Source organism: Hyla sarda, chromosome 7 (assembly GCF_029499605.1).
Source record: "Hyla sarda isolate aHylSar1 chromosome 7, aHylSar1.hap1, whole genome shotgun sequence".
NCBI classification, from domain to species: domain Eukaryota; kingdom Metazoa; phylum Chordata; class Amphibia; order Anura; family Hylidae; genus Hyla; species Hyla sarda.
Genome location: NC_079195.1, coordinates 231,180,684 through 231,200,026, shown reverse-complemented (window position 1 = coordinate 231,200,026; position 19,343 = coordinate 231,180,684). Strand labels below are relative to the sequence as shown.

The 19,343-nt window shown below is 42.0% G+C and overlaps 1 long non-coding RNA gene across 1 annotated transcript in view; it reads right to left on the bottom strand.

The window, feature by feature from the left end:
- The window catches only part of LOC130283479 (uncharacterized), an 83,013-nt gene that overhangs the window by 61,897 nt on the left and 1,773 nt on the right, over positions 1-19,343 (bottom strand). Inside the window, exons 2-3 of the long non-coding RNA XR_008846710.1 lie at positions 18,706-18,802; positions 18,312-18,613 (exon numbers count right to left, since the gene is read on the bottom strand). This is a non-coding gene — a long non-coding RNA (uncharacterized LOC130283479). The remainder of the gene's footprint in view (positions 1-18,311; positions 18,614-18,705; positions 18,803-19,343) is intronic.

The following is a 19,343-nucleotide window of genomic DNA, read 5'->3' as shown; positions in this document are numbered from 1 at the left end:
TATTAAACACTGAAACCATTATATTCTCTATTTTCACTTTTTTCACAGGTACTTTTCTCCAATTACTGTAGAATACAAGAAAGTACAATCCCACTAGACAAAGGCATAGAGACAAGAAAGCAAGGAAATGCTATGTAAATGAATTAAGCAAGTAATTACAATGCAATTTCCTTCTGCAAAGTGACACTTAGGGGTATATCTATCAAACAGTGATATTATCTAACATGAGTTAAAGGGAATCTATCATCTAGAAAAAAAATAAAGCACATCTTGTTTACGGAGACATCCTAAGTACATCTTAGCAATACAGAACCTTATTTTGTTCCGGCGCCTTCTTACAATGTATGATTAAAATGTACCAACGCAGCAAGACGCAATTTCTGTAAACCCTGATATTCTGATCTCAGACCGCACCGAACCAAACCAACAATTCTGTACAGATGTTTTCCGGAGGAACCTGTTATAGATCTGTCACTTACGCTGAATGAGCTTTAATTGTTACATGTTTGGTAAAGGCTTGGAGGCATTGAGATTTAAGAAATAAACATTTAAGTCTACATTATAGAGCCTCAGAAACAGACGTATCTATATAACATTCCTATCCCGGTAAAGCAGCGGATGGCGATGTCATGGAGGTCATACAGCCCGAAAGCAGCTTGTGATTGGACACTGATGTCATGAAGTGCAGTGAGGTTATACAATCTGTATATCTGTGATTCTATGGTAATGTAGTGAGGGCAGTGAGGTTACATACACAATGCAGGTCAGTCTGTGAGGTCAAGAAGCACTCCGGGTCATTTTTTTCTTATACAGCGCAGCATAGGCTATTATTAGAGAATAATGTGGAGGTTCTCGTGTATGCCTTGAGCTTACCTGTTTTACCTCATGTGGCATGCAGGAGTTTTCAGCCATATTGCTATTCTATCACTGAAATGATTTCCTAATGCTGCCTACATTTCCCATGAATTCTCTGGCTTTGCAGAGAGAGGGTATGGAGTCTTATCACTGCACCTGATCATCTAATAAGGCAGCTGGTGCTGGAGGTCACACAGGGGAATTGATTAGACTCATAAGTGGGTTTAGATCAGGTCACATTGAGGGGAATTCATCATTTGTGTACTAGTCTCTGCACCATTTTAGATCCCAAAAGTCGTGGCAGATTTGATGTGCGTGCAACAAATTTATGAAATGTCACACGGCACTTGATGAATTTGCCTCATGGGTAAATTACCTAACAACCGCACCACTATTATTTGGGAGGAGGAGGGTGTTTTTGCTTTTTCATAACCCTTTTATTTTTCATTTACAGACCCATATCAGGCTTGTTTTTTTCGCGACCAGTTGTACTTTCTAATGACACCTTTTATTTTACCATAAAATGTACAGTGAAACCAGAAAAAAATATTATTTGGGGAAATTGAAAAGAAAACCACAACTGTGTTCCTTTTTTTTTTTTTGCGCACTTTATTGTAAAAATGACAGGTTCTTTTTATTTTGTGGGTCAATGCGTTTAAATGATACCCAATTTATATATATTTTTAAAAATGATTGTACTACTTTAACAAAAAGTCAAACTTTATTTAACAAAAGCACTATGCTTAAAATTCTCCTCTTCTGACCCCTAGACATTTTTTATTTTTCTGTATATGGGGCTGTATAAGGGATCATGCACGGATATCAAATATGTAAATGGTTTTTATAGTAAAATGGGAAAATGAGGGTGATTATAATTTTTTTAGGGGGAGGGATACACTTTTAAATGTAATCATTAGATTGATCTGCCATCTCCCCTGCCATCTTAGCTTAGTGTACCCCCGCAATCACACTGTGTGGGAGGGGGGCTGCTCATCGATAAGCTCCACTGCATTTTAGACGCCATGATCGGCATTGATCAGATCACGGAGTCTAAAGGATAAATGACGGGAAGCAGCGGGATCACCACTTCCTGTCATTACCAGTGAGTGCCGACACCCACTGCTCTGAAGCGTGCGCAGCTCCTTCATCAGCTTCAAAGTCATTCAGGGTGTACAGGTAAGTGCCAAATGGCCTGGGTGTACCTGTACGCCCTGCGTCCGAAACGGGTTAAAGTACTCTGGTGCTCTAGCGTTCTGAACATTTTGTTCAGAACGTTAGGAGCTGGAGGCTGTGATTGTGACGTCACGCCCCTCTATTCATGTCTATGGGAGGGGAGTTTTGCCAACATGCCCCCTTCCGTAGACATAAATGGAGGAGGTGTGGTGTGATGTCACGAGGGGGCATGGCCATGACGTCACGGCCACTGCCTCAGGAAACCGGTGTTTGTTCAGAACGTGGGGTGCTGTGGGAGATCGCGGGGACCCTAGCATTAGGACCCCCCGATCAGACATCTTATCCTTTATCAATTGGAAAGGTGATAAGATGTCTAGCAGTGGAGTAGCCCTTTAAGGGCTATATTCACATCATGATTTAGGGGTATCGCAGGAGAAAAAAAAAACTGGCTTCTGCCGTATGCCCGCCGGACCCACGCCTTACAATGACTTCAATGAGCTGGACGGAGGCAGCCACTAGCTCCAGCCGGCAACAAAAACTGATAAGGCGCTTTTTAAATTCTCCCATCAGATCCGGCTGCCGTACCTCTAAATCGTGAAGTGAATGCACTCTCAACATTCGCCAAAAGCACACAATCAAAAACTAGCGGCAACCTAGCCAAACGGCCTTCATGTGGTTTTGTTGCCGAACTACAATTCCCAGCATTTGGTTGTCCAAGCAGTTTTGCAACAGCTTGTGGCACCCTGTTTGGGAAACACTGTATTACATGGTAGTCGCCCTTGAATCTCTAATTGGCTATGGAGGTCTATGCGGCAATCCAAACAGCTTTACATAATTTACGTGCGACCTCTGACCTCCAGTAAATGTCCCATGTTGCGTATAATAATACAAAATACCTTTTGCTATCTGATACTTCATTTAATGTTTTTTTCGCGAATGCTGTTTCGTGAGTCAGGTCGGTGTGCGGCCATCATATGCTGCATTCTGATTAAGGAAACAACAGCTATTCACCCAAGACTGTCATCAACATCCCTGAACGCTGTCAACAGGCGTCTCCCGGAACGCCAGTGCATGTTGATGCGGCATTTATATAGGGGATTTCTCATCCATTGTTGCTTTACATTTTCTATGTCAGCCCCATGCGGACCACGCACGCTCCCCCACATTACTGTACATTTCACAAGAATTAGGCGTCTATCTCAGCTATTCCAACTTGAAAGGACTGAAAAGGAGTCGGTGATGCAAAAAGTTGTCTTTGTAGTCCTGGCATATCGCCTCCGGTAATGGCTGACCAATATTTCTAGTATAAATTAAATCACGGCTACTGACATTCACCGTTCATACATCCACAGGCATGACTACGCACGGTTCTACAGCCTTAAGAAGACATTATTTGGCCTTTGAGCACAAGTATTAAAAGGGTATTCCCATCACTTAAGATGATAACATATTTCTAAGTTATGACATCACTTAAAGGGGTACTCTGACATCAGGAAAAAAAAAATACATAAAATTATGCAAAAGAATATAGCATTGCCTAGCCGTCTGCGGAGGTCTAAACTCACCAAATATCTATTTATTTTGTGGGTATGTTGTCCTCTCCTCTACTATTTACTCTTTTTACTTCCTGGTTGAGCAGTTGCTCAGTACTACAATTCCCAAAATGCATTGCTTTCCATCAGTTCTTCATTACAGTCATGCCACCCTGCCTACTCAATTCCCATAGCACTCCTGCCAGTTCACCACACAGAGCTGCTGCAAAACATCATTTTTCAAAGCAGAATATCACCCAATCAGTGAGTCTTCATCAGCTGCTGTATTCATCACTTGTCTGCTCCTTTGCCTGTGGTAGAGCATGTTGTACACACCTCATCTTCCCTAAATGTCCCAATGTATGTATAATGGTACATGAAAGGGAGATGATGATAGGCTGTAGGGGTTGGTCTAACATTACTCAGGGGGCGGAGCTATAGCTTAAAGACAAGAGTGAGCCACACCTCCTGAAACAGCAGAGAATTATATGTTGTCTTAGAGGGAGCAGCCAGGGAGCGGCTGAAGCAACACCACACTGACAATGAAAGAACTACACAACTTCTTATCAGGAGAGAGGTAGAAGCCGGGAGCTGCAGAGACCATACTGATAATAAGGGGACTACACAACTTCCTGTCAGATTTACTTCAAGCCAAAACATTCTGTAGCCAGTACAATTTTTGATAACACAATATAAGTAAGTAGTATATCTTGGGGTTTTATTTAAATACAATTTTTGGTACCAGACTGGAGGCAAGAAACTCATTGGCTTCGGGGGATGGGGGCAGGGACTACTTGCACCCCAACTATCATGAGAACAAAGGTCAATTGTCCCCCAGGAGGTCAATGGAATGATAGCATGCATGGTCAGTTATCTATGGGACTTCCAAACATAGCTAGGTCCAGTGCTCTGCAATATTAGAAAGTGACCTAGAGTAAGAAATAGTGCAGCGGTCAAGCACCCTTCACGCAGGGACAAAAGACCTCCATTCTTGTGATTAGTTGGGGTCCCAGTAGACTTTTAATCTTGGGATAACTCTATTAACGATCATGGGGGTCCAACCTCCACCAATCCTAAGAATGTTTTGTCAAAAAAAATTGCATCTAAAGAGCCAAACTTTAAAGGGGTTATCCAGGCAAAAACTTTTTTATATATATCAACTGGCTCCAGAAAGTTAAACAGATTTTTGAATTACTTCTATAAAAAAATCTTAATCCTTCCAATAGTTATTAGCTTCTGAAGTTTTCTGTCTAACTGCTCTATGATGATGTCACGTCCCGGGAGCTGTGCATGATGGGAAAATTTCCCCATAGGAACTGCACAGCTCCTGGGACATGGGTCATCAATGAGCAGTTAGACAGAAAACAACAACTCAACCTCAGAAGCTAATAACTATTGGAAGGATTAAGATTTTTTAATAGAAGTAATTTACAAATCTGTTTAACTTTCCGGAGCCAGTTGATATATAAAAAAAAGTTTTTGCCTGGAATACCCCTTTAATTCCTTTTTAGGTAAAAAATGTAAAACTTACAAATATTCCAGCTACACCCGCCCCCAACATCTGTCAAAAAAGATAAACTGGCATGCAAGATGCAAATGCACCAAAAAATGGCGCAATTGTGTGATCAATAACAAGTGAATACGGTCATACAAAATAAATTCTGACTGAACAAGAGCAATGATAAATCGCCCTTATGTGTGAAGAAAGCTTTAGGGTGAGTTCAAGCACAGCAGATTTGAATTTCTGTGACTGTCCAATTCCTGTGAATACACAATTATAATAATAACTGCAGAAATCCAAGTGTTCACCTCCAAACATCGTCGTTCAGATGGATGAAACTGATTTTAAGTCGCTGAAATTCTTGCAAGAAATCAGCTGTGTGTGAACCCACCCTTAGGGAACCGCCAGGCTGGATTCTATGCTAGTCTTTGCAGATTTCCATTCTTGCATTTGGCGTTGTAAATGAGATGAATTTTGGGTAACAGCAGGAAGAACATTATTCTGTTTTGCTTTCATTACGCTCTGCTTGCTGATCACATGGAATAACATCCTGGGGCCGTCATCAGTGCATAGTCAGAAATAGCACTAAAATCAATAGGACAAGGTGCACAAACACAGCCAGAATCTCTGGTGTGAACAAAGCACAAAACGGTTCATAATTCTTTGCTGGAAGGAATTTTTAAGTGCGCCAAGCAATTACACTGAGTTGATCAGGTACGGCTCCCACATGCACCTCGGCTTAGGCTACAATCTCAACGCTCTGGAGACAAATTTCTTTAAATGTGTCAACTGGAAAAACACAAATCAAGCAAAAGCTACGAAAAGACAAATATATTGGGAAGAGAGGAGCGCAGAACAAAATCACATTAAAGGGCCCAAATATATTGGGAAGAGAGGAGTGCGAAGAACAAAATCCCATTAACGGGCCCTGCCTCATCTCTAATATTTACACCGCATACATTTTTTAAAGATATATTACAGAATAATTAATAGTAATTAACCTCGCTCCCACAGTTATAGCTGGTCAGGATGTCAGGATGGATCCTCATCCTACTGTTATAATAAGAAGTATGAGGAGATCAGAGCTCGGCTGCACAGCCTTGAGAACAGTAAATCATTCCACAGTGACCACTGAAATTAATACATATTTCCAATAGGTTATCTTTATGTATGAATGATGAAAGAAATAATAGTTATACTAGTGGGTGCAAGTACATCAACTGCAGGCCCCCAGAAAAACTAAGGGAGGATGAAATGAAGTGTGCACTCAGTGTGCATGCAGTGCCTGCGACTGCACCTACTGAATACAACTCCTACCTGAAATTACAACTACTGCCTGCAACTAAAACTACTGCCTGCAACTGCAAGTCCAACCTGCACCTAAAACTACTGCCTGCAACTAAAACTACTGCCTGCAACTGCAAGTCCAACCTGCACCTAAAACTACTGCCTGCAACTAAAACTACTGCCTGCAACTGCAAGTCCAACCTGCAACTAAAACTACTGCCTGCAACTAAAACTACTGCCTGCAACTGCAAGTCTAACCGGCACCTAAAACTACTGCTTGCACCTAAAACTACTGCCTGCAACTAAGACTACTTCCTGCAACAACTAATGCCTGTAAATTAAAACTACTGCCTGCAACTAAAACTACTGCCTGCCACTGCAAGTCCTACCTGCACCTAAAACTACTGCCTGCAACTAAAACTACTGCCTGCAACTGCAAGTCCTACCTGCACCTAAAACTACAAAGTGCACCTAAAACTACTGCCTGCAACTAAAACTTCTGCCTGCAACTAAAACTACTGCCTGCAACTGCAAGTCCTACCTGCACCTAAAACTACTACCTGCACCTAAAACTACTGCCTGCAACTAAAACTTCTGCCTGCAACTAAAACTACTCCTGCAACTGCAAGTCCTACCTGCACTTAAAACTACTGTCTGCAACTAAGACTACTTCCTGCAACAACTAGTGCCTGTAATTAAAACTACTGCCTGCTATTACAACTACTGTCTGTAACTAAGACTACTGCCTGCAACTACAACTACTGTCTGTAACTAAGATTACTGCCTGCTAGTACAACTACTGCCTGCAACTAAGATTACTGCCTGTTTACTAAGACTACTGCCTGCAATTACAACTACTGCCTGCAATTACAACTACTGCCTGCAACTAAGACCACTTCCTGCAACTACAACTACTGTCTGTAATTAAAACTATTGCCTGCAACTCCTACCTGCACCTAAAACTACTGCCTGCACCTAAAACTACTGCCTGCAACTAAGACTACGTCCTGCAACTACAACTACTGCCTGTAATTAATACTACTGCCTGCAACTAAGACTACGGTACTTCCTGCAAATACAACTACTGCCTGCAACTGCAAGTCCTACTTGCACCTAAAACTACTGCCTGTAATTAAGACTACTGCCTGCAACTATAATTACTGTGTGTAACTAAGACTACTGCCTGCAATTACAACTACTGCCTGCACCTAAGACTATTGCCTGCAACTACAACTCCTGCCTGCAACTACAACTACTGTCTGTAACTAAGACTACTGCCTGCAACTACAACTACTGTCTGTAACTAAGACTACTGCCTGCAACTAAGACTTCTGCCTGCAACTACAACTACTGCCTGCAACTAAGACAACTGCCTGCAACTAAGACAACTGCCTGCAACTAAGACAACTGCCTGCAACTAAGACTACTGCCTGCAACTAAGACTACTGCCTGCAACTAAGACTACTGCCTGCAACTAAGACTACTGCCTGCAACTACAACTACTGTCTGTAACTAAGACAACTGCCTGCAACTAAGACTTCTGCCTGCAACTAAGACAACTGCCTGCAACTAAGACAACTGCCTGCAACTAAGACTACTGCCTGCAACTACAACTACTGTCTGTAACTAAGACAACTGCCTGCAACTACAACTACTGCATGCAACTACAACTACTGTCTGCAACTAAGACAACTGCCTGCAACTACAACTACTGCATGCAACTACAACTACTGCATGCAACTACAACTACTGTCTGCAACTAAGACAACTGCCTGCAACTACAACTACTGTCTGCAACTAAGACAACTGCCTGCAACTACAACTACTGCATGCAACTACAACTACTGCATGCAACTACGACTAATGTCTGCAACTAAGACAACTGCCTGCTAGTACAACTACAACTACTGTCTGTAACTAAGACTACTGCCTGCAACTACAACTATTGTCTGTAACTAAGACTACTGCCTGCAACTACAACTACTGTCTGTAACTAAGACTACTGCCTGCTAGTACAACTACTGCCTGCAACTAAGATTACTGCCTGTTTACTAAGACTACTGCCTGCAATTACAACTACTGCCTGCACCTAAAACTACTGCCTGCAACTAAGACCACTTCCTGCAACTACAACTACTGTCTGTAATTAAAACTATTGCCTGCAACTCCTACCTGCACCTAAAACTACTGCCTGCACCTAAAACTACTTCCTGCAACTAAGACTACGTCCTGCAACTACAACTACTGCCTGTAATTAATACTACTGCCTGCAACTAAGACTACGGTACTTCCTGCAAATACAACTACTGCCTGCAACTGCAAGTCCTACTTGCACCTAAAACTACTGCCTGTAATTAAAACTACTGCCTGCAACTATAATTACTGTGTGTAACTAAGACTACTGCCTGCAATTACAACTACTGCCTGCACCTAAGACTACTGCCTGCAACTACAACTACTGTCTGTAACTAAGACTACTGCCTGCAACTAAGACTTCTGCCTGCAACTACAACTACTGCCTGCAACTAAGACAACTGCCTGCAACTACAACTACTGCATGCAACTACAACTACTGTCTGCAACTAAGACAACTGCCTGCAACTACAACTACTGTCTGTAACTAAGACTACTGCCTGCAATTACAACTACTGCCTGCAAATAAGACTACTGCCTGCAACTACAACTCCTGCCTGCAACTACAACTACTGTCTGTAACTAAGACTTCTGCCTGCAATTACAACTACTGCCTGCAACTAAGACTTCTGCCTGCAACTACAACTACTGCCTGCAACTACAACTACTGCCTGCAACTACAACTACTGCATGCAACTACAACTACTGTCTGCAACTAAGACAACTGCATGCAACTACAACTACTGTCTGTAACTAAGACTACTGCCTGCAATTACAACTACTGCCTGCAACTAAGATTACTGCCTGCAACTACAACTCCTGCCTGCAACTACAACTACTGTCTGTAACTAAGACTACTGCCTGCAACTAAGACTTCTGCCTGCAACTACAACTACTGTCTGCAACTAAGACAACTGCCTGCAACTACAACTACTGCATGCAACTACAACTACTGTCTGCAACTAAGACAACTGCCTGCAACTACTACAACTACAACTACTGTCTGCAACTACAACTACTGCATGCAACTACTACAACTACTGCATGCAACTACAACTACTGTCTGCAACTAAGACAACTGCCTGCAACTACAACTACTGCATGCAACTACAACTACTGTCTGCAACTAAGACAACTGCCTGCAAATAAGACAACTGCCTGCAACTACAACTACTGCATGCAACTACAACTACTGCCTGCAACTAAGACAACTGCCTGCAACTACAACTACTGCCTGCAACTACTGTCTGTAACTAAGACTACTGCCGGCTATTACGACTACTGCCTGCAACTAAGACTACTGCATGTAACTATTACTACCGATTGTAACTAAGTCTACTGCCTCCAACTACTGTCTGCAATTGCAGCTACTGCCTGCAAATATAACTACAGTCTGTATCTAAGACTACTGCCTGCTAGTACAACTACTGCCTGCACCTAAAAATACAGTCTGCAACTAAGACTACTGCCTGCAACTACAAATAATGTCTGTAACTACAACTACTACCTATAAATAAGACTACTGCCTTCAACTACAAATAATGTCTGTAACTACAACTACTACCTATAAATAAGACTACTGCCTTCAACTACAAATAATGTCTGTAATCACAACTACTACCTGTAAATAAGACTACTGCCTGCAACTAAGACTACTGCTTGTAACTAAGACTACTTCCTGCAACAACTGTCTGCTACTACTGCCTGGACGGGCAACTGCAACTGCAAATACTTCCTGCAACTATTTCCTAGGACTACAAGTACAGTACAGAATACAACTATTGCCTTCAAATGCAATTACTGCCTGCAACTACTACCTGAAATCGCAACTATCTGCAACTACTGCTTGCAACTGTAACTACAGCCTAAGATACTAACTGCAGCCTGCAACTGCAACTACTGTCTGCAACCACTTCAAACACAGAATTTTAAACAATTCCCATAAAAATTTCTCTGCAGGTCCCAGGTTGCTCGCAGTTACAAGAGCAAACGTTAAAGTCACCCAACTTCGAACTTCCAATGACTTTGTAGAAGTCATAAGACGTTTCTCTTGAACACTCACAGTGAAAGCTGCACTTAAGAAGCAATACAAATAAACAATTCCACATCAATATTTCTCTGGAATTGAAAACTGCTGGGTGATTTGACAGTAGAATATGTAATTAGAATGAAAAAGGGAAAGTGTAGGCAATTCTGCAGGCTGTAAAATACTTTTTTTTTTTAAGTCATGTTAAAAAGGGTTTAACCTGTCGATTTCAGAACCTGTGAATGGTTGTCGGCCCCGTATGAGGAGAGATATAGACGGCTGCATATATAAAGGGCATTTGCCTTGTGCAGTATAGTGCATCTAAAATACAGAAGTAATGAAGGTTCATGACCTGATTATTGCTGCTGTGCACCCTATGAGCAATGGTAAAATATTCAATAAGAAACAGTTCTAGGAATAAATTCATATGTCTGTTTCCTTGCAAAGTTATTTTCTAACATGTCCTACAGACATGCCAGGGTACATGCAAGGATAGCTATTGGCTAGCATAGATTTCAGAACAATGGCGCACGGGCAGCAAAAAATACGCCAAATGTATTAATAGGCCTGTTATTACATCTGTTATCTAATGCAGGTGTTCTTTTACTGAAGACAAGCCTGTGGTACCACCCTAACTCTCAATATTCTTTGTGGGACAACCCTTTTTAGCCCCGATTTTTAACACAATTGAATAAGGCTTTAATGTAGCATTCCCCTTTACTTGTTCCATACTGTGATTCCCAGTACTCAGTTACCCCCAGGACTTAAAGAAGAGCTGAATATCAGGACAAGCAGACAGTCATTAGAAAAACATGCAAAACATATATAAAAAAAAGGCAGGTAGCAAGAAAAAGAATAGCAACTCCCCAAACGACAACAGGAACCAAAATAAGGGAATTAATGATGGGACCAACAAACACTGATAATGACAGTCAGGAATGAAGCAGAATGTGTTGAAGAGGAACATGGACAAAGAACTGACTGGAGATAATTACCTTTGTTTCTAAATCGATTCCTAAACACTAAAAACGAACCGAACACCAGACAAACAAGCCTCATTGTCCCTACAGATAACCTTAGAATATCCCTGGTCTACATCAGATACAAGGAAGAATCAAGAACCAAATGGAGATGCTAGGACAAAAATAGAACAAGTGCTTAAAGGGGTACTCCAGTGGAAAACTTTTTTTTTTTTTTTTTTTTAAATCAACTGGTGCCAGAAAGTTAAACAGATTTGTAAATTACTTAAAAATCTTAATCCTTCCAGTACTTATAAGAAGCTGTATACAACAGAGGAAATGCTTTTCTTTTTGGATTTCTCTTCTGTCACGACCACAGTGCTCTCTGCCGACCTCTGCTGTCCATTTTAGGAACTGTCCAGAGCAGCATATGTTTGCTATGTGGATTTTCTCCTGCTCTGGACAGTTCCTAAAATGGACAGCAGAGGTCAGCAAAGAGCACTGTGTTCATGACAGAAGAGAAATCCAAAAAGAAAAGCATTCCCTCTGTAGTATACAGCTGCTAATAAGTACTGAAAGCATTAAGATTTTTAAATAGGAGTAATTTACAAATCTGTTTAACTTTCTGGCACCAGTTGATTTAAAAAAATAAATAAATAAAGGTTTTCCACCGGAGTACCCCTTTAAAGTGGAACTCCAGTTTAGTAAAATATATCCCCTATCCAAAGGATCCACGCACTCTGGCTCTCCCATAAAGATGCATGGAAGAGGTAGGGTGTCGGACGCTGCTTCGTGCTGTGGTTGACACCGCTTCTTTCATGGAGAGAGCCGGGACGCCGTGCAGGAGATCGTGGGGGGTCCCAGTGGTCGGACCCCCACGATCTGACACTTATCCCCTATCCCTTCGATAGGGGATACATTTTACGAAGCTGGAGTACTCCTTCAAAGGCATGAAAATAGAACAAGAAATGCTGGAAACAAACGTTGAGAGCATACACTATAATCCGCACAGAACTGTAAAGAAAAGGCTATTCAATCAGAAACTCCAACTAGCCCAGAGCAGTCAGGATCAACTGATCCAGAACAGTGGATGGGCTGTGAGATAGTTGCATAGCAGCCACCCCAAAAAAATTAGTAGACTCAAGAAGACAGAATAGCAGGATATTTTCTGCTATACGTAATTACAGAATGTGTGTATAATATACCTTTAGGAATTATAACTACTGAACAAGTCAGAGCCATGTTGTCCCTTCTGTGGACTTTATTACTATCATCACAGACATGTTTTTATTGCTTCTGGATTACAATAAACAATGAACTTTTCTTGGAGGTGCTGGATCAGCGTTCTATTTTTGACATTCGTTGTCCGACGAGTCTATGGAGGATCCGCGCACTCCTGGATCTGCACTCGGTGTAATTTTGTGGAAGATGCTGAACACACAGGGAGCCCAGGATTGATACATTGTAGTCTTTTTTTTTTTTATTCAGGTGACATCTCTGAATAAACAGAAGGGGGGTTATTTTTTTAATTTCTGAAACTTTTTTTTTTTTTTTTTTAAACCTATTCTGAACTTGTGCTGGTTGTTATGGTTACAGGTATACCAAATATGTCTGTGTTGTTTACTGTTTAAGTTTATTTTATAAAGTGCATTGAAAGATGTGTTTACTGTCATTCTTTGGTGCCATTATTTTTTTTCACAATATTTCGCAGAATAAGAATAATTATTATTTTCTGTTTTCTCTTTACCTTTTGATCCCTTATTCCTGCCTGTAAGTTAATGGTAAATTTCTATTATATTCTAGTATAAAATGCCTGAGAATATTCAGAATTAATGTTATTTAGGCAAAGAAAAACCTTACTTACAATGCATTGTGCCTTGTGCTAAAATAAAAAAAAATTATTGAATTAAATTAATTAAATTAAATTAATTGATTTGAGCTGTTTGGGGGTTTCCCTCATCACCCTGCATCAATACCCCATAAGGTGAAACCAGAATATTAGAAATCTTTATTAATCTACTGAAAAGAAAAAACTTAAATATTTCAGAGACATAAGTATTCAGACCCTTTAGGATGTATTCACACCTACAGGATTTGAAGCTGTGTTCAGTCAATTAGTGTACATTGAAATCTGCAGCAAAAAAAAATAAAAAATCTGCAGCTTCAAATCAAACATGCGCAGGATACTAAACGTATGAATACACCTTTACTGAGGATTTGTAATTATATACCGTAATTATCATATATTACAATTTTAAAGGGGTATTCCAGGAAAAACTTTTTTTATATTTCAACTGGCTCCAGAAAGTTAAACAGATTTGTAAATTACTTCTATTAAAAAATCTTAATCCTTTCAGTACTTATGAGCTGATGAAGTTGAGTTGTTCTTTTCTGTATAATCTCTGATGACACCTGTCTCGGGAACCGCCCAGTTTAGAAGCAAATCCCCATAGCAAACCTCTTCTCTGTGCAGTTCCCGAGACAAGCAGAGATGTCAGCAGAGAGCACTGTTGCCAGACAGAAAACAACAACTCAACTTCAGCAGCTGATAATTATTGAAAGGATTAAGATTTTTTAATAGAAGTAATTTACAAATCTGTTTAACTTTCTGGAGCCAATTGATATAAAAAAAATTAAAAAAAAGTTTTTCCTAGAATACCCCTTTAAGTTTACTTAAAATGGTAACAATATTAACAGGCTCTTTACCAGTGAATACACTTTAGCAAACAGGACTGGTAACAAAATACATCAGTCAAAAACGTAGTCATTTATATAATGTGTCTAGGTCAGTGGTTTCCAAACAGTGCGCCTCCAGCTGTTGCAAAACTACAACTCCCAGCATGCCCGGACAGCCAACGGCTGGGAGCTGTATTTTTGCAACAACTGGAGGCCCACTGTTTGGAAAAGACTGTTCTTGGTATTAACCATGTAAAGCCCACACATTTATACAATGTGACTAAAACTTTTTACCGTATTTTTCGCCATATAAGACGTACAAGTTTGTGCGTCTTATATGGCAAATACACATTAAAACCCTGTCCTATCGCGGCGGTCCCTGCGGCCATCAACAGACGGGACCCGCGGCTAATACAGGAAATCACCGATCGCGGTGATGTCCTGTATTAACCCTTCAGACACGGAGATCAAAGCGTCTGAAGCAAAAGTGAAACAAACCTGGCTGCTCAATCGGGCTGTTCGGGACTGCCGCGGTGAAATCGCGGCATCCCGAACAGCTTACAGGACACCGGGAGGGACCTTACCTGCCTCCTCAGTGCCCAATCGGCAAATGACTGCTCTGTGTCGGGATCCCCTGGCCGGCGCTCTCCTTCGTCTTCATCACGTCGTCGCGCACGCCGTCCCGTCATCCAATAAGAGCGGCGTGCGTAGCGACATGATGGCAGCGACGGAGAGCGAGGATCCCGGGCAGCAGAGATGCTCCGGAGCAATGGGGACACCCCGGGGACGTGGCGACAGCAATGGAGGGCGACATCCCGGGCAGCAGTGATTGGTCTGGAGCGGCAGGGACACGTGAGTACTACCTCCTATACCAGTGGTCTTCAACCTGCGGACCTCCAGATGTTGCAAAACTACAACTCCCAGCATGCCTGGAAAGCCAACGGCTGTCCGGGCATGCTGGGAGTTTTAGTTTTGCAACATCTGGAGGTCCGCAGGTTGAAGATCACTGTCCTATACTTTACATTGTATTTGGTTGAGAATGTTTTTTTTTCTCGATTTTCCTCCTTTAAAATTGGGTGCGTCTTATATGCCGGAGCGTCTTATATGGCGAAAAATATGGTATATGTTGTGTATTTTGGCAAAACATTAATCTTTCTAATATACTTCATAAGAAAATCTCATTTTCTTTTTACAGAAATCATGGATTATAACAAAACAAAAAAAAAAAAAAAAACGCCACTAGAGGTCCCCATACCTTCCAGAACATAATCCTGTCCGGCTGCAGCATCGTCTTTGCCCCAGCTGAAACACAAGGAAGTGAGGACGGGACTAGCACTCATCTGTGCTCACTCCTGTCCTATCACGCTGCAGCATGAAAACAAAGAGGAAGGGGTTAAAGAGCAGACTGCAGTGATTGGATGAAGAGACCCAGCACAGTACAGCAGACTCAGGGAGGAGGAGGAGTCATGCAGAGTGAGGACATGCCCCCTCCAGAGCACAAAATGAGCAAGTGAGCAACAGAAAGAAGGTATTTGTGAAAGAAATATAGGTGCTATACAGATAAAAAATTATATGTACACGGTCAGGATTAGGTAATGAGTAGCATTTTTGTGTGGTATGGTACTCTTTAAATCTAGCAGCGTGAGTGGATTATGGTCTTCCAAAGTGTTGGGTCCTGGCAACTGCACAGTACAACACACATAGCTACAACAATGCATGTATCACTATTTTTTCCATCAAAACCTCAAAAATCGAAAAAGAACCAAACAGACCCCATTGTATACCATGACAACATTGGGTGTGGGTAATATCTGTCAGGGTTTTTAAAGTTAAATTAAAAATAAAAAAAACTATGTAAATGTGAACATCACAGTAGGCCAGTGTACTCCAACCTGTGGCTCTCCAGCTGCTGCCAAACTACAACTTCCATTATGCTCTAACTGCAGTACATGCATGATGGGAGAAGTAGTTCTGCAACAGCTGGACAGCCTCTGGTTGGAGAACACTGTTTTAGACCATGTTCACATTGTGAATTTGGTTGATAACAGAAGCCATAGGTTGTGTTGTATCCTCTGTGTGATGGAACCCTACATAAGGGATTCTCTGTACTGACAGCGACGATTGCCCTGTAATGCACATGTGAACAGAGCCTTACATGCTGATTCTGCAGTGGATTAGGTCATGGATTTTGTTCTTTCATGGGGGGAGAATCACTCTGTAAAACCTCCAGCCCTCAGACTGATGCCTTATAACTTGTGCCCACACTGTGCTGCCCAGTAACCTTTCCAAAAGGAAGAAATCAATTACGGCTAGATCTATTGATAATGCTTGGATGCAGCACATCAGACGCAGCTTCAGGTGACCCCCTCCTCACAAGACATTACACTGCAGATCCGCACACAATCAATGCTAAGTGCCTCTTTCTCAGTCAAATCAACAGGCGGATTCCTGAGAACCGCAATCCTCTTCATTGTTGCATTATGAGCGGCGCAAGCGATATACCGATCTGCGTTAGCAATTCATTATAATGATGTGCCGTCGATAGCTTAAAAAATACCGTCTTAACTCATTAAACAGTTTGGCGACTGTTTGTACGCGAGACACTCGCACTAACAAGCTCCGGGGCCTTGACAGCACATTTCTTGACGGAAAAGAAAGGAGAAATATTGCAAAAGCTCAAAGCGCAGTTCACCGAGCAGAGGAAGATTCATTTGCATCCAATGATTTTGAGGCGATTGCGATCTGTGCTATGGTCTTATTGTTTGACAAAGCTCTGTCCTGTATAGAATGACAAACCATCAGGGTATAAGCCTTGGTGAGATGGAAGAAATAATGCACTAAGAATTGGAGGGATACAGCAATTGCCATCTGTGCCAAGCCTGCAACACCCCTTGTAAGGAGAATTCCTCCTATCTAATGCAAAGGGTTAACACTGTTTGCTCTTTCAGACACCCTCAGTATACTGTGTAAGATCTAAGAGCTTTGAACTCAGGATAAGTAACCTGCGATAGAATCCTCATCATTAATGGAGTCACAATGGCAGCAGGCGGCTTCATCTATTTTGCCTTTTTCCACCGTTGGGAAGCTGTAGGAAGGACGGATCTGGTTATGAATAATGTGATCTATCTCCATTCAGACCCTCACAGACTGATGGGATATTTAACACTCTTCTGCATATAGAGTTCCCGTTTTCAATCGTTTTAATTGTTTAAACCCCTTAAGCACCTCCGACAAGTTGCAAATCTAAATACATTTTTTTTTTAATTGCACTCGTATGGCCTAGATCAGTGGTCTCCAAACTGTGTCCTTCCAGATGCTGCAAAACTACAATACCCAGCATGCCGGACAGCCTGAGGCCAGTGTTCCTCAACCAGGGTGCCTCAAGCTGTTCCAAAACTACAACTCCCAGCATGCCCGGACATCCTTAGGCCAGTTTTTGTTAAGAGTGCCTCCAGCTGTTGCAAAACTACAACTCCCAGCATGTCTGAACAGCCTTAGGCCAGTGTTTCCCAACATGTGTGCCTGCAGCTGTTGCAATTGTACAACTCCCAGCATATCCAGACAATGGTAGGCCAGTGTTTCTTAACTAGTGTGCCTCCAGCTGTTGCAAAACTACAACTCCCAGAATGTCTGAACAGCCTTAGGCCAGTGTTTCCCAAACCAGTGTGCCTGCAGCTGTTGCAATACTACAACTCCCAGCATGTCCAGACAGCGGTAGGCCAGTGTTTCTTAACTAGTGTGCCTCCAGCTGTTGCAAAACTACAACTCCCAGCATGCACAGACAGCCAACGGTAGGTTTGCAACATCTGGAGGGCCACAGGTTAGAGACCATTGACTTAGATGAAGGCCGGGCTACAATGTGCAGGGAGTTGCAAAACAAATTACGTCATGGGGTCTCCCCAGCCACTGTTGCGACTCCAGGCAGTAAAAAAAAAAAAAATGAAAAAAATATTAAAAAAAATTTATTTGACGTCAAGACTCTGATAAGCGCCACAATAACCAGCACCCTGACTTTGTATACCCAATCTCTTGGGCTGATTTTAAATTTTAACCCTGGAATGTCATGTGATGCATTTGCCACGTGCTACTTTTTATTGTTTTCCACAAAAAGTAGGAAAAAAAAAGTTTAAAAAAAATTGGGTTAAAAAAAAAAAAAAAAAAAAAGATACCTTTTTTTCCACCTTTGTTGCAAGTAATAAATTGTTTGGGTTTTGCAGCAATAGCCGTCCCCCGAGGAGTTAAGGGTCCGCCACCTCTTCATTGTAAAGAAGCCACTTTGTATCCTCTCCATAGTATCCTCTCCATCCGCACAATCACAATGTATCCATCAACAACAGGCAGAGAACCATGTCCAACTTCTACCCGCTGAGACAAATTCTCCGACAACCAGGCCGGCGATCGTAGGATCTTTATAACTTACATCAGAATCATTGCAATTAATGAGGATGTATCGATCGGAGGAATCAATGATCTGGGGAGGGGGGGGGGGAGGGGGGCGAGAGGTGAACATACACAAATATTCCTGAACAAATGAAATTACACAGTGCCAGGTATAATGACTACCTAGAGGATAGATGTACTACAGCTAATACGGGTTGTAACCTTCATCCGCAGGGAACACTGTGCATTTATAAGGGTCATTCCGTTGGTTACTGAGAACCTTAGAAACAAAAAAATACAGATATACATAAAAATTGCAACCTGGGGAGGGAAATACATGATGGCAGTGACAGCTGTAGGGTTAAAGGAGAAAATGCAAAAAAATAAGTCTCTAAGGATATTCAATGTGCGGTGTGTTAACCCCCGGCATGCTGCCACACCGGTATAGTGGATCATCACAGGCAACAAAGTAAAGGTTGCAGAGACTTTGTGTAATAACATCTGGGGGGGATAATCCATATGTATAAGGCGTTCACAGGAAGGCGCAGCATTATAATTGTCCATCCAGCGCGGCGCTACAGATCTGACGGGCACCGATTGAAATGGGCATGTGGTGGGCTGCTGTGCCCAGCTCTATAGGGAAGGTGGGCATTCTGTACAATATGGTGGGAGGCAAACTGACCACCGGCTCCTGACTATGGGCTAGTGCCCAGCTGACTGGCATTCTGTGGGGGTTTATACCAAGGGAATAAGAAGGGGGGGGCGATGGAGGTAACCGGGCACCAGGTTGGTTATTATTCAGCCGGCAGCTCCGTGTAGTG